The following is a 14,133-nucleotide window of genomic DNA, read 5'->3' as shown; positions in this document are numbered from 1 at the left end:
TCATTGAGTTTCCAGATTCTGGAGGGATCAGGTAGAGAGAAAAATGTAAATGTTTCAATACTGCTTACAAAAAGTGTAATTTACCAAATGGCTGTGTCATAGGTAGTTTAAGTTTTCTTTTATCTTAAAAACAAAAGATTTTAAAAATCAGCACTTTTCAAGAAAAAGGTTATAAAAATTGTAATCAGTTCATTCAGTTCTGTATAATTAAACTTGTTCTGCTTGAATCCAGTTTCTCCCTTGGTCCTCTCAACCTTGCCTAGTGATTGAGTGATAGGGGCAGTGATAATTCCAAGAAGTTGGGAAGGCTATTCATCAAGGCTCATGTGGTTTGCTCAGTGGAGTGGGTACCTGCATCACTAGAGATTTTAGAAGGTATACCCTAAGTGGGAAACACATTTTCTAACAGTTTCTTTGTAACTGCTCTTTGCAAGGGCATCAGCCTTGTAACAGTGGTAAGCTGTCGTCGATAACCCACATCAAGTGGCAGTTGAATGAAGTCCAACTTAAATGTGCTATGGTGGATGAAGAAATGCAAAAATTGAAAAATGCCAGAGAGCCAGAAAGAAATCAAGTGGCCATCTTGGGTTTCACATAACTCGACCTATTTATTTAATTTACAGTCATTTTTTACCCTTCTTAATTTCTCTGATTTGGGAGCAATTTGTTACCATGTTACAAAGACATCAGAATAGCAAAAGTCTGGCAATGAGGGGTCATTTTTGCAAAAATAGAATGGACCTTATCCACATGAGCCGCAATCTGATATTCAGATTCAGTCCTTTCATTATGCCTCAATTTTGATGACAGACATGCCAGGACCTCTCAGATTTTCAAGAATTTCACATGTTTCTGAAATACTTATAACATCCACTTATACAAATACAACATGATTATTATTTCTTTATTTGACAAAGTTTCCCATGTAATCTTAGCATATCAAATAGACCTAATTAGTTTAATATTTCTCTTTTGTAAGGAGAGAAAACAAATCTTTTGAGTGTTCCAAAGATCCTTCTGAAATACCTCAAAGTTATTCCCAGGTCGAGACTCTATTTGTAACTTAAACTTGGGCGACTTTGTCAATTATAGCCAAAAGTTCAGACATTTAACTAAATAAGATCATAAGTCATTCTGAAGCAATACTTAATTATCCATTTAACCAAAGTGACAACGAATGATTTCAAAGAAAAATACAGTTTACATAACTATTAGTGAAACTGAGGATATTTAGTTTTCTTAAGTAACCAAGGACCAGATTAAAATGACATAAAACAGAAAATAATTTTGATAAAACACAGAATCTTTGCTTTCTAGACATAAAACTTTTAAACAGTATCAGTAGCAGACCAATAGTCCTTTTAAACAGAGAGAAAACTAAACTCTAATTTTGTATCAGCTAACTTTTGATATATAAATCCACTTACTTGACAAAATTTTTTTAGTGTTATTCAGCTCAGCCTCACATAAAATTTCCTTTCTCAGGATTCCTTTTCCACAAATTACAATTTTCCTTTTTACATTTAGATTTTGTTGTAGTTTTTTTCTCTTTCTTTGCCATTCTGAAACCAGCCTCACTTCAAGACAAACTTACTTTCCTTTCCCTAAAAAAGTCTCCATACCTTATACCTTGTTTACTGAATATTTGTTTATGTAGTAATTAGAATTTTTTTAATTTATTTTTTTATTTAAGTATAGTGAGTATACCATCTTAAATTGGTTGTTAGTTTCAGGTATATCATATAATGATTCAACATTTTTAAACCTTACAATACGATCACCCTACTAATTCTAGTAGTCATATGTCATTATGTAAACTTAATACAATATTATTGACTATATTCCTCTTCCCTTATTCACCCATCTATTCAACCTCTTCCTTCTGATAACCATCTCTTTGGTCTCTGTTTCTATGAGTCTATTTTTGTTTTGTTTTATTTGCTTTTGTTTTGTTTTAGATTCCACATATAAGTGAAATTATATATTTTCTTTTTCCTGCCTGACTTACTTCCCTTAGCATAAAAACCTCCAGATCAGTGGTCCCCAACACTTTTAGCACCAAGGACTGATGTTCCTATGAGAATCGAATGCCTGATGATCTGAAGTAGAGCTGAGATGGTGATGCTAGCACTGGGGAGCAGCTGCAAATACAGATGAAACTTCACTTGCTCACCCACTGCTCACTTCCTGCTATGCCTCCCAGTTCCTAATAGACCATGGACTGTTACCAGTCCGTGGCCTGAGGATTGGGGATCCCTGCTCTAGATCCATCCATGTTTTCACAAACAGCAAGATTTCATTCTTTTTTTACATGCCTCTAAAAAACCAGATCAAAGAGGAAATTGAACAGGAAATCAGAAATTACCTTAAGACAAATGAAAATGAAAACACAATCTTACAAAATCTATGGGATACATCAAAAGCAGTTATAAGAGAAAAGATTATAGCTATACAGTCCTATCTCAAGAAGTAGGAAAAAATCTCAAATAAACAATCTAAATTTACACCTAAAGAAACCAGAGAAAGAGGAACAAACAAAACCCAAAGTAGAAGGAAGGAAATAATAAAGAACAGAATGGAAATAAATGAAATAGAAAAAAAAAAAACGATAGAAAAGATTAATAAAACTAAGCTGGTTCTCTGAAAAAAATAAATAAAACTTATAAGCCTCTAGCAAGACTCATCAAGCAGAAAAGAAAGAGAACACAAATAAATAAAATCAGAAATGCAAGAGGAGAGATTACAACCAAGATCACAGAAATGTGAAGAATTATTAAGAATACTATGAACAATTATGTGCCAACAAATTTGACATCTAGAAGAAATGGATAAATTTTTTAAAACATACAACCTTCCAAGGCTAAACCAGGAAGAAATGAAATCTTAACATACCAATTACTAGCAATGAAATTAAAGCAGTAATCAAAAAACTCTCAAAAAACAAAAGTCCAGGACCAGCCAGCTTCACAGGTGAATCCTACCAAACATTTAAAGAAGAATTAATATGTATCCTTCTCAAAAAAATTGAAGAGTAAGGAATATTTCCAAACTCATTCTAGGAGGACAGCTTTACCCTAATATCCAAAACCAGGCAAAAACACTGTGAAGGAAGAGAATCACAGGCCAATATCACTGGTCATAGATAACAAAATGCCCAACAAAATACTAGCAAACCAAATTCAACAATACATTAAAATGATTATACAACCTAATGCAGTGGGATTTATACCAGAAATGTAAGGGTAATTCAACATCTGTAAAACAATGTGATTCATCACATTAACAAAATCAAGTTAAAAATCATATGATCATCTCAGTTAAACGTGGGAAAAGCATTTGACAAAATTTAACACCCATTCTTGATAAAAACTCTTCAGAAGGAACTTACCACAACTTGATAAAGATTTATTTGACAAGCCCACAGCTAACTTCGTACTCAATGATGAAAAGCCGATAGCATTCTCTCTCAGTTCAGGAACAGGACAAGGATGCCCACTCTCACCACTATTATTCAACAAAGTAGAAGTTCTAGCCATAGTGATCAGAAAAGAAAAAGAAATAAAAGGCATCCAAGTAGAAAAGAAGGAAGTAAAATTGTCATTATTTGCAGATGACATAATACAATATATAGAAAACCCTTAAAAATCCAGCAAAAATTTAATAGAATAGAAGAATTCAGTAAAGTAGCAGGATATAAAATTAATACACAGAGAAATCTGTTGCATTCCTATACATTAATAATGAAAAATCAGAAGGAGAAATTAAGAAAACAATTCATTTACAGTTGCATCGAAAAGAACTAAAAAACTAGGAGTAAACTTAACCAAGGAGGTGAAAGACTTGTAATCTGAAATTTATAAAACAATGAAAAAAGAAATTGAAGAATATTCAAATAAATGGAAGGATATACCATGCTTCTGGATTGGAAGAATTACTATTAAAATGATCATACTACCTAAAGCAATTTACAAATTCAATGCAATTCCAAACAAAATACTAATATCGTTCATCTCAGAACTAGAAGAAATAACACTGAAATTTATACGGAACCACAAAAGACCCTAAACAGCCAAAGCAATCTCAAGAAAGAAGAACAAAGTCGGACATATCAATCTCTCTGGTCTCAAACTATACTACAAAGCTTACAATAATCAAAACAGAATAGAACCATTTAGAGCTGGTTCTGCGGTTATAGAACTTACATGAAGTAGGTGGCCAGCTGGGAAAAAAGTATTTATTGTGTGTGTGTGTGTGTGTGTGTGTGTGTGTGTGTGTGTGTGTCTGTATGTCTGTGTGTCTGTCAGTGTGAGTATGGGTGTATGGCGTTTGCAGGTGTGTGGGGTTCTTAATGTCAAGGGACTATTGAGGAATACCCAGCTGGGATCTGATATCCAGCTAATAATATACCATATTCTATGATATTGCCTGAACCCAAGGCCAGATTAGTTGAGGACACAATGGAAATCAGCGAAGAACAGACTGGAATCAGCTTTGCAGGTCTACTTTGGTGATTTTACTAAATTTATGCAGACAGGCCTATTCCTGCCATGGCTATAGCAAAAGAGGGTAGGCGTGCAACTTTAATACACACATCTGGACCATGAATTTATAGTTAGATTGGTATGTGGGTCACTCAGAGTCTGACAGTTTTAAATACCTCATATTGGTGGAATCATGCAGAATATTCTGTGACTAGCTTATTTCACTTAACATAATGTCCTCAAGGTTCATACATGTTCTCACATATTGCAGGAATGTATTATTTTTTAAAGCCGAATAGTATTCTATTGTTTGCATATATATTTTCTTTATCCATTCATCTTTTAATGGACATTTAGGTTTGTTTCCGTATCTCGACTATTGTGAATAGTGCTGCAAGAACATGAGTACTAATATCTCTTCAAGATCCTGATTTCAACTATTTTGGAAAAATACCCAGAAGTGAGATTGCTAGAACATATGGTAGTTTTAGCTGTGATTTTTTAAAGAAACTTCCAAACTATTTTCCATAGCAGCTGAATCATTTTGCATTCTCATCAATCGTGTAAAGGGTTCTTCACATCCTCGCCAATACTTGTTGTCTTTCACTATTTTGATAACAGCAATCCTGACAGACGTGAGATGATATCTCATTGCGGTTTTGATCCACATTTTCCTTTTTTGGAGAAATATCTATTCAAGTTCTTAGCCCATCTTTAAATCAGTTTATTCATTTTTGTTTTTATATTCTGTTTTGTTTTGGTTTTTTTTTTTACTATTGAGTTATATGAGTTCTTTATCTATTTTGAAGATTAACCCTTTATTAGGTATATGGTTTGCAAATATACTTTCCCATTCTACAGGTTGCTTTTTTTATGTTTCAGTTATATGTATAACTGGGTCTGTAAAAGGTAATTCTTACTATGTGTCATGGTAACAAAGTTTGTAAAATACTGCTATAGCATGTGGTATAATATAATCATGGATATTTGTAATTTACTAGCATTTAAATTTCACTTACTTTTTCTTCTTATTGATGTGCTCATTTCGATCATATTTTTCTAGAATATAAAAGACCACTTTTATATTAACATATTAACATAGTTGTTCAAGTATTTACTACTTTAGTCACACCTAATATATATTATAATAGTCCTGATTCTGTGCATTTTTATTTTCTCTTTATTAGACTTGCTAGAAGTCGATCAAACTTAGTTTTAGACTTATCATTTCTATTCATCTACTGTTCTACTGTTTCTGTATTATCTTTTACATTTTTATTTTCATTTTTTATTACACAGGAAAATTTATGCTTCCTTTCTGACTTCTTGAGTTAATTTTTTTTTTTTTAATGCCTAAAGCACCTGCTATTGCTAGGTGGTCTCCCATTCAAGTACTAACCAGGCCTGACTCTGCTTAGCTTCCAAGATAAGACAGGATTGGGCATGTTCAGGTTGGCATGGCCATAGACTTGAGTTAAATTTTAATTCATTTATTTTCATTCCTTTCTAATAACAAAGAATGTGGCTAAAAATTTGCTTGAATGACAGCTTTGGCTACCACCTGTTTATTTCAATGTCTAAATCTATTCCCTTAGTAGATTATTTTGTATTTCTAATTTCTTATTTTGTATTTCTGATTTCTACTCTGCATAAAATCTAGGAGGGATTTTTGAATGTATATGTGTGTGTGTGTGTGTGTGTGTGTGTGTGTGTACACACACACATACTTTTTTAAATTGTTTAAATTTTTGTTGCAAATTTTTTTCTGGGTATAGGAATTTTATTTATTTATTTATTTGTTTGTTTGTTTATTTTTTATGGTGACATTGGTAATGAAATCCAGTAAGTTTCAGTTGTATGTTTTAACAGTAAAGCATATATATGTTTACACTGTGTGTCCAACTTCCATAGTTAGATTTCTTTCTGTCACTACATATTTGAACCCCTTTACCTTGTCTACCTTCTCCCCTTCCCCAACCCTTCTGGTAACCACTAGTCTATTGTCCATGAGTCTCTGTTTGTCCTGTTTGTTACTTTTAGGTTTATATCCCACATATAAGTGATATTATGTGATTTTCAACTTTTTCTGTTTGGCTTATTTTGCTTAGCATGATTATCTTGAGGTCATCTCTTCTTACGGCTGAGTAATATTCCATTATACATGTGTACTACAGCTTCTTTATCCAATCATCTATCGTAGGACACCGGTTGCTTCCATGTCTTATCCACTGTGAATAATACTTGTTGCAAATTTTTAGCTTTATTTATTGTGTTCAGAATATGTGATTGGCACATATTTTCTACTTTTTGAATGTGTTGAAGTTTTCATTTGTATCCTGGTATAGTTTATTTTGTAAATGTTCCAGAGACTTCAAAGAAGTTTCTTCTTTGTTGATGAGTTCTGACCTGATTGATTAAATTACTTTCTCTCTCCATTATAATTTTCACTTTATTCATGTGATTACAGAGGTTTGAAAGCAAACAATTGGGTAAATTTCACAAACATTACAAAATATATTCAGTTTATGCATGGATAAGTATTTTAAACATTCTATATACTTTTAAAAGATATTTGGACTCTCTGATAGAGCTAAAATTTTTAATAACTGTAGTTGAATATGTTAAAAAAATTCATTTATTGTGAATAAATCTGTATAGATTACCTAACTTTATTCAAAATGTATACTATATGTCCAGCAAGGTCTGCAGATTAAACTCTTTAAGATTATATTCTATAACTTACTATTATTTTTCTTAATAAACAAGTGATTTTTTAATTTTATTTTTTCTCATGCCTTGTCAGAATAAAGAGAGAAATAATGAAATTTTTTTAAAAAAGAATGGAAATGTACTAAGCATTAAAATCCAGAATGAATATATATATTATTCTGTTCAGAACCACAAAACAAATACACAAAACAGCCAAAAATTATCTTCACAAGCACCTTTAGGGTATTCTAAGAATTGAAAGGCAGCCAAGGATTTGTTTTTTGACTAGTACTCAAGTATTATAATACTAACATGAAGTGGTATGACAGTTACCCTTACAATATGAATACTTTGATTTCATAAATCACCTTAAATACTAAATTATTAAATGACTGAAACTTGATGTTTAAATGATATAATAAATAAAGCCACAGAAACTAAGAAGTAAGCAAATTTATAGAAAAAAAAAAAAACAGTTATCAAGTTACATGCTCCTATCTCTGGAAATGCCAGAGAAATAGAGATTAAGACTGAGTGGGTAAAAATCACTGTGTATACAGCCAAGATTTCAGGGGAAGAAGCATAGATATTCAGTCATAATACTATGTTTAAACTCTGGGCGAGTTACATGACCTCCCTAGGCCTATGTTTTCACTCTTACCACAAGACGGTAATCTCTCTATGTGAGCAACAAATAATAATAGTTAATGCTCACTGAATGGTGAGTATGGACAGGCATCATTTTAGGCATTTCACATATACTAACTCATTCAGACCTCATAAAAATCTTTGAGGTAGGAAATCATATCACTCCATTTGAGAGATGACAAAACAAAGGCAGAGCAAGGTTAATTTGCTTTCCTAAGTTTCTCTTGTTAGAAAAGAGGCAGTATAAACACAGGCAATTCGCCTCCTAAGCCTCCCTGTGTGTGTCTGTGTATGTGTGTTTATTTCACCTTTCTTGTCTCCTTTTAGACTAAATTTATTTCCTCTTTTTTCTTATTTAATTTTTTTCCTCTCAACTTGTTTAGCAGTTATGCTTTTCGTGTCTGTTTTTCTAGAAGTTATCCTATTTTAAACTGCATACTTAACAAACTTTATAATTATAAGAATATTCACTTTCCTACTGAAAAATAAAAAATCTTAAAATACTTTAACTCTGATCATACCTTTTTTCCAATTTGCATACCACCGTTGTCTGGTATTTTAGTTCTGTTACACTTTTAATGTCAGAAATGAAGCATTGTTATTGTTATATATATTCAACATATATATTGTTATATATATGTTATTGCATATATATATATATATGTGCAAATTTATCGACATCTTTACTTATGATTCCTCCTTCTTGCACTCCACTCAAACCTTCTCTTTGGGGTCATTTTCATTCTGCCTAAAACACATCCTTTAGACTTTCCAATATAAAGAATTTTTGGTGAAAAACTATCACGGTTTTTTGTTTGTTTCTGAGCTTTTAATCTCTTCTTTATTACAGAGATTCAGTTTTATTTCATCTTCTCAAAAGAAGGTGGCAGTAGTTTAAAAAGTGACAGGACTGAGAAAGGGAGAAATGAGGATTTATTATCTAAAGGGCATAGAGTTTTTGTTTAGGATGATGAAAATTTGTGGACGTGGATAGTGGTGATGGTTGCACAATATTGTGAATGTAATTAATGTTGCTGAACTGTACATGCGAAAGGGTTAAAATGGTAAATTTTATGTCATGTATATTTTCACACACACACACACACACACACACACACTCTCCTATAAAAACAAAACCAAATAATGATTGAGACAATTATAATTGTCCTTAGAGCATAACATAGACCATAAAATATTTATATTAGAAAAGTAGAACCGGTCAACATTAATGAGTTTAGTGTACAACCCAAACATTCAGAAAAAGAACAGAAAAGCAAACACAGAGAGGAAAGGAATCAAAGATGAAATCATAACTTACTTAAAAAAGTATATAATAAAAAGAATCAACAAAGCCAAAATTTGAAGATTTGAAAAAATTAATAATACATAAAAACCTCTCACCTGATTAGTCAAGAGACAAAGAGAAGATAAAATATAAAAGTGATATTTGTAAGAAAAGGGGGACATAATTATAAATTCTGTAGAAATTAAACATATGACAATAAGTTATTAAGAGCAATATTAATGATGAATATTTTTCAAATATAAACAATAGATAAATTCCTAAAAATAAAATGCCAAAACTGACTCAAAAAGCAGCTAAAACTATTAAATAAATTAAATCAATAGTTAAAAATCTTCCTCCAAAGAGATCATCAGTTCCAAATGGCTTGATAACAGATAATTTCAATCTTAGGCAAGCTTTCAGAGAATACAAAAAAGGGGATACCCTCCCCAATATTTTTATGGAGTTCCTAAGCTGTGAAAACAAGGGAAAAAATACTCAACAATTTCACTTATGAGCATAAGTTCAGAAAATTGAGCACAGTATTGTTTAAGACAATGAATAAATATATCACGACCCAGCTGAAATTATTCTAGAAACAAAGAATCAAATAAATAGTACAAAAATGATTGACATTATTCACTACACTAATAGAATTAAAAAAGGAAAATCGTATTATCTCCTCAATGAATTCCAAAAGGGTGTTTGATAAAATACAGTATCTTTCAGAAGAAATACAAACAAACAACAATAGAGAAAGAAACAAGAATTTTTTAAAACTGAAAAATTAAAACAAACCTCATACTTAATTGTGAAATGTTGAATGGATTCTCTTTAAGATAAAGCAACTTTATAACAAAGATAACCATTATCATCAACTCTGTTACTAAAAATAGTGAATTAAAATTGCATTTATATTTTATATCATACACAGAAATCAATTTTAGATGAATTAAAGACTAAAATTTGTTGTTTTTTTAGGACAGTGTGGGAACATATCTTTATGACGTCAGACTAGAGAAGATTTCTCAAGACTCTAAAAGCTTAAACTGTAAAGAAAAATATTGATAACTTCAACTTCATTAAATTTTAAAAATTCTGTTCATAAAAGATACTATAAAAGTAACAAAGAGACACAAAGTAGGAAAATATTTGCTGCATGTGTAACTAATGAAGGATTAAATGCATAATATATAAATATTTCTACCTATAAGCATTAAAAAGGAAATTTGATAAAAACGTGGACAGAGTCCCCTTCTGAAGGTTCACACACAATCATGGAAGAAATCACCTTTATTATGCAACCACAATGTCATCTGGTCTCCTAGCTCCTTATGATCTAGATAACATTGATTCAAACTCTCATTCCATGAATTGTGGAAATTCAAAACCTTCGCTAAATATATCCATATTCCTGGGAATGGAGAGGTAAGAGTTGTGTCTTAAATAGTCACAGTCTCTTCTGATATAATTTTCTGACTCCAATTGAATTTTTTCCGTGTTCTCTGTCTCATGACTTTTAAAAAAAAAGGGAAATATAATTCACATATAACATTATTTTAGTTTCAAGTGTACAACATAATGATTTGACATTTGCATGCATTGTGAAATGATCACTGTGATAAGTTTAGTTAACATCCATCACCGCATATAGTTCCAGTTTTTGTTGTTATAAAGAGAGCTTTTAAGATCCCTGGCAGCTTTATCTCATGTAGCACCCAGCCTCTAACCTTTCTGACTTCTCTGATTTCCACTTCACCATCACCACCACTTTCTCTGCTCCTTCTCCATCTTCACCTGGATCACAGAAGCCCAACAAAGCCTATTTGACTTTTATTGTTGCCAATTTTTATATCTTCAAGGTCTCACTTGCCCTAGTGAATGTTGCATTAACAAAAACAGTAATTCCCGAAAAGGAATTCTAGTGTCAGCTGTTAAGATAACATATTTTCACCCTGTTATATTTAAAAAAAAACACAGGACAAGTGCCAGGATTTGTAGTGAGTAATGATCTTTGTAAAGATATCCCACACTTTTAGATTTCAGGAAACACTCACATCTGTTAAAAATTAATTTGAAAAGTGAGCTATGTTAGACCATACCTCCACATGCTTAACCTTTTGACTACATTCTAGAAACTTATTATTTGTCTAGGCATATCTTTTTTGTGTGCTAAATGTTCTACCTATTCCTTCTGTAAGTGTCATCAATCAATCTATCTATCCATCACATAACTCTACTTGGCATATTTTAAAGTAAAAATCTATTTTCCTTTTTAACATAGTTTAACATTATTTTCATATGAACTTTATAAAGTATAATTTTTCCATTGAAGAACATCTGCACTTTAGGGTTGACCGATTACTACAATTAAAATTGTAAAAAATTGTAAAAAATTATTTTACAAATAATTTTTCAAGTTTATTTTTTTTAATTAAATACATTATACAGACACATGTCTTTGATCCAGCTCCCTCATCTCCAAACCCAAGAAGTTTTTATTAGGGTTGTATCTAACTTGGGTACCACCATCTGCCCATCTCTAGATAACGGCTAGTAAGGATCGGAAGTGGTGGCTAAAGTGGTTCCTTAGCCATGACTGTGATTGACAAGTTTCCGAAGCCACTTCCTCTTCAGGTAATAATGTCCCTTGGTTTTGTGACTTCCTCATTTCACACAGCACTTAAAATTACTCTCAAAAGCAATGATGTTCCATTGATAAAAAGAAGAGCAAACAACAAATTTTTAATCAAAACTGGAAAGTATTAGCATTACAAATACTTGGAACAAAGTTTAAGCCATTTTTATTATTATGGTGGAACTGAATTAGACTCTAAACAAAGATATCAAAATTATCAAAATTAATGCTCTTGGTTCTTCAGTACCCTACCTCTCTTTAAATGTTTTCGCTGTCTTACCTTAGGATTTCATACTCAGCACTTGGAAATTGACAGCTAACGTAATTACACGTATAGCCGTTTCTTTCCACAGTTTTCTAGGGCTCTTCTTAAGCAGTTTTTCACTATAATGATGTTTACAAATTGTGACATGAAAACTTGGTTGGCTGCTCAAAGGAAAATAGATTTCTTATTATGTGATTTTTAAGACTTCACATTCTGAGACTTTAACACCATCCATGTAGGAGAGGAAAAATTACCACAACCTAACAATGTTGATAGTAGTTATTTCTGACATAAAACAAGATTTCATTGTCACCTTATTTTATAGCAGACAGAGTTGTCATAACCATAAACTATTCGAGGTTTTCTTTGTAAGAACAGTAAGGCTTACCTAAATAAGTAATTAAAAATTCATCCTGAGGGTGTGGTTCCATAGCGTAGCGGTTAGCATGTCTGCTTTAAATGCAGAAGAAGGTCCTGAGTTCACACACCAGTGGAGCCACAGTCCATGGTCTATAGCCATGCCACCCTGAACAAGCCCGATGTCTGATCTCAGAAGCTAAGCAGGGTTAGGCCTGGTTAGTAATTGGATGGGAAACCACCTAGGAAGCCCAGGTGCTGTAGGCTTAAATAATAATAATAAATAAAATAAAATAAAAGTTCACCCTGAAGCAACCCAGTTTGAAAATTTCAAGTCTTCTCAATTTCAATAAAGCAGGAAATATGTTAAAAGAGTTATAGCCCTGGTAGAATTTAGGATACCTTTTTTTGACAGGAAAATAAATGAGAATAGAAAAATAAACCTTAAAGTTTTTCAAGTATTTTAGTTTACTGGCCCTTTTTTCTCAGCAAGAGTCTCATCCAGGAAAACAGAAACAAGAGGTAGAGAAACTACATAAGCAAAGAGTCAAGACAATAAAAGGCCTCTTTCAGGATCTGAAAATGACCCTGAAATCGGATGCAGTCACCAAGCAAAGAACATAATCCTCATAGCTCTTGAAAAAAAAAAAAAAGTATAGTTTTAATTTTACAGTTGTTAGTAACTTTTTAATCTTAAAAATAACCATCCATTCATAAATGAATCCCATGATTTGGAAATAAATAATTTTTGTTTTAAAAAGGTGTAGCTGTTCTGTATGATTGCGACAACAGGACACTTTGGAAAAGGCAAAACTGGAAACAGTAAAAAGCAGTAGATGTCAAGGGCTGGGGGAAGGGAGGGATGAACAGGTGGAGCACAGAGCATTTTTAGGGCAGTATATTTTAATGGTAAATTCATATCATGCAGTTGTCAAAACTCATAAAATGTACAATACCAAGAGTGAACCCTAATGTAAATAATGGACTTAGGGTGATAATGGTGTGTCAATATGGGTTCATTAGTTGGAAGAAGTATACACTCTGGTGTGGGATGTTGACAGTGGAGGGGGACTGTATATATGGAGGAGCTAAGGGTACATGAGAACTCTCTGTACTTTTGATTCAAATTTGCTGTAAACCTAAAACTTCTCTAAAAAATAAAGCCTATTTAAAAAGTATAGTTGGAAGCTGAGAAAGCAACGAAGTAAGAGATGGCAGTTACTGCTCTATAAAACCTCACATGAAGGAATTATAAGTATTTGCAATAAATATCTTAAGAGGAACTATATATGACACCAGGAATAAAGGTTAGCCTCAAACAGAAATTCTCATACAAAAACCCATCACCATGTGATCGCATGCAAAGCAAAAGCATTATAAAGGGTCACACACATGATTACCACATATGTTCTGTCGTAAGAACAAGAGGTTACAAAAAAAGTGGGCTTGCTCAGCGTGTCCAACTTGTGAAGAGAGCTGTGCTTTAGCAATACGACTTCCTCAACTGAAATAGAACTTTTAAATTCAAGTTTGAATCCATTCCTTTTTATTTCAATGACATTGACTTAGTTCCTCTCTTTAACCATGTTCTGAGAAACCAGAACTTTGAAAGGCTCAAAAAAATTGGAATTTCATGTTGTCTGAGCATTTCAGAATGTGCATGCTGATGTAACACTCATCTGTACTTGGAAAGAGAAACCAACCTTACTTGATTCATTCTTATGGAATAAACTCATAATCTATGTTCCTC

At 32.2% G+C, this 14,133-nt stretch overlaps 1 pseudogene; it reads left to right on the top strand.

Moving 5' to 3' along the window:
• Positions 1 to 12,534: 12,534 nt before the first annotated feature.
• On the top strand, positions 12,535 to 12,650 carry LOC118609876 (annotated as a pseudogene).
• Positions 12,651 to 14,133: the final 1,483 nt, after the last annotated feature.

The sequence above is a fragment of the Rousettus aegyptiacus genome, unplaced genomic scaffold (assembly GCF_014176215.1).
Source record: "Rousettus aegyptiacus isolate mRouAeg1 unplaced genomic scaffold, mRouAeg1.p scaffold_m13_p_11, whole genome shotgun sequence".
NCBI classification, from domain to species: domain Eukaryota; kingdom Metazoa; phylum Chordata; class Mammalia; order Chiroptera; family Pteropodidae; genus Rousettus; species Rousettus aegyptiacus.
This window is presented reverse-complemented; position numbering and strand designations above follow the sequence as displayed.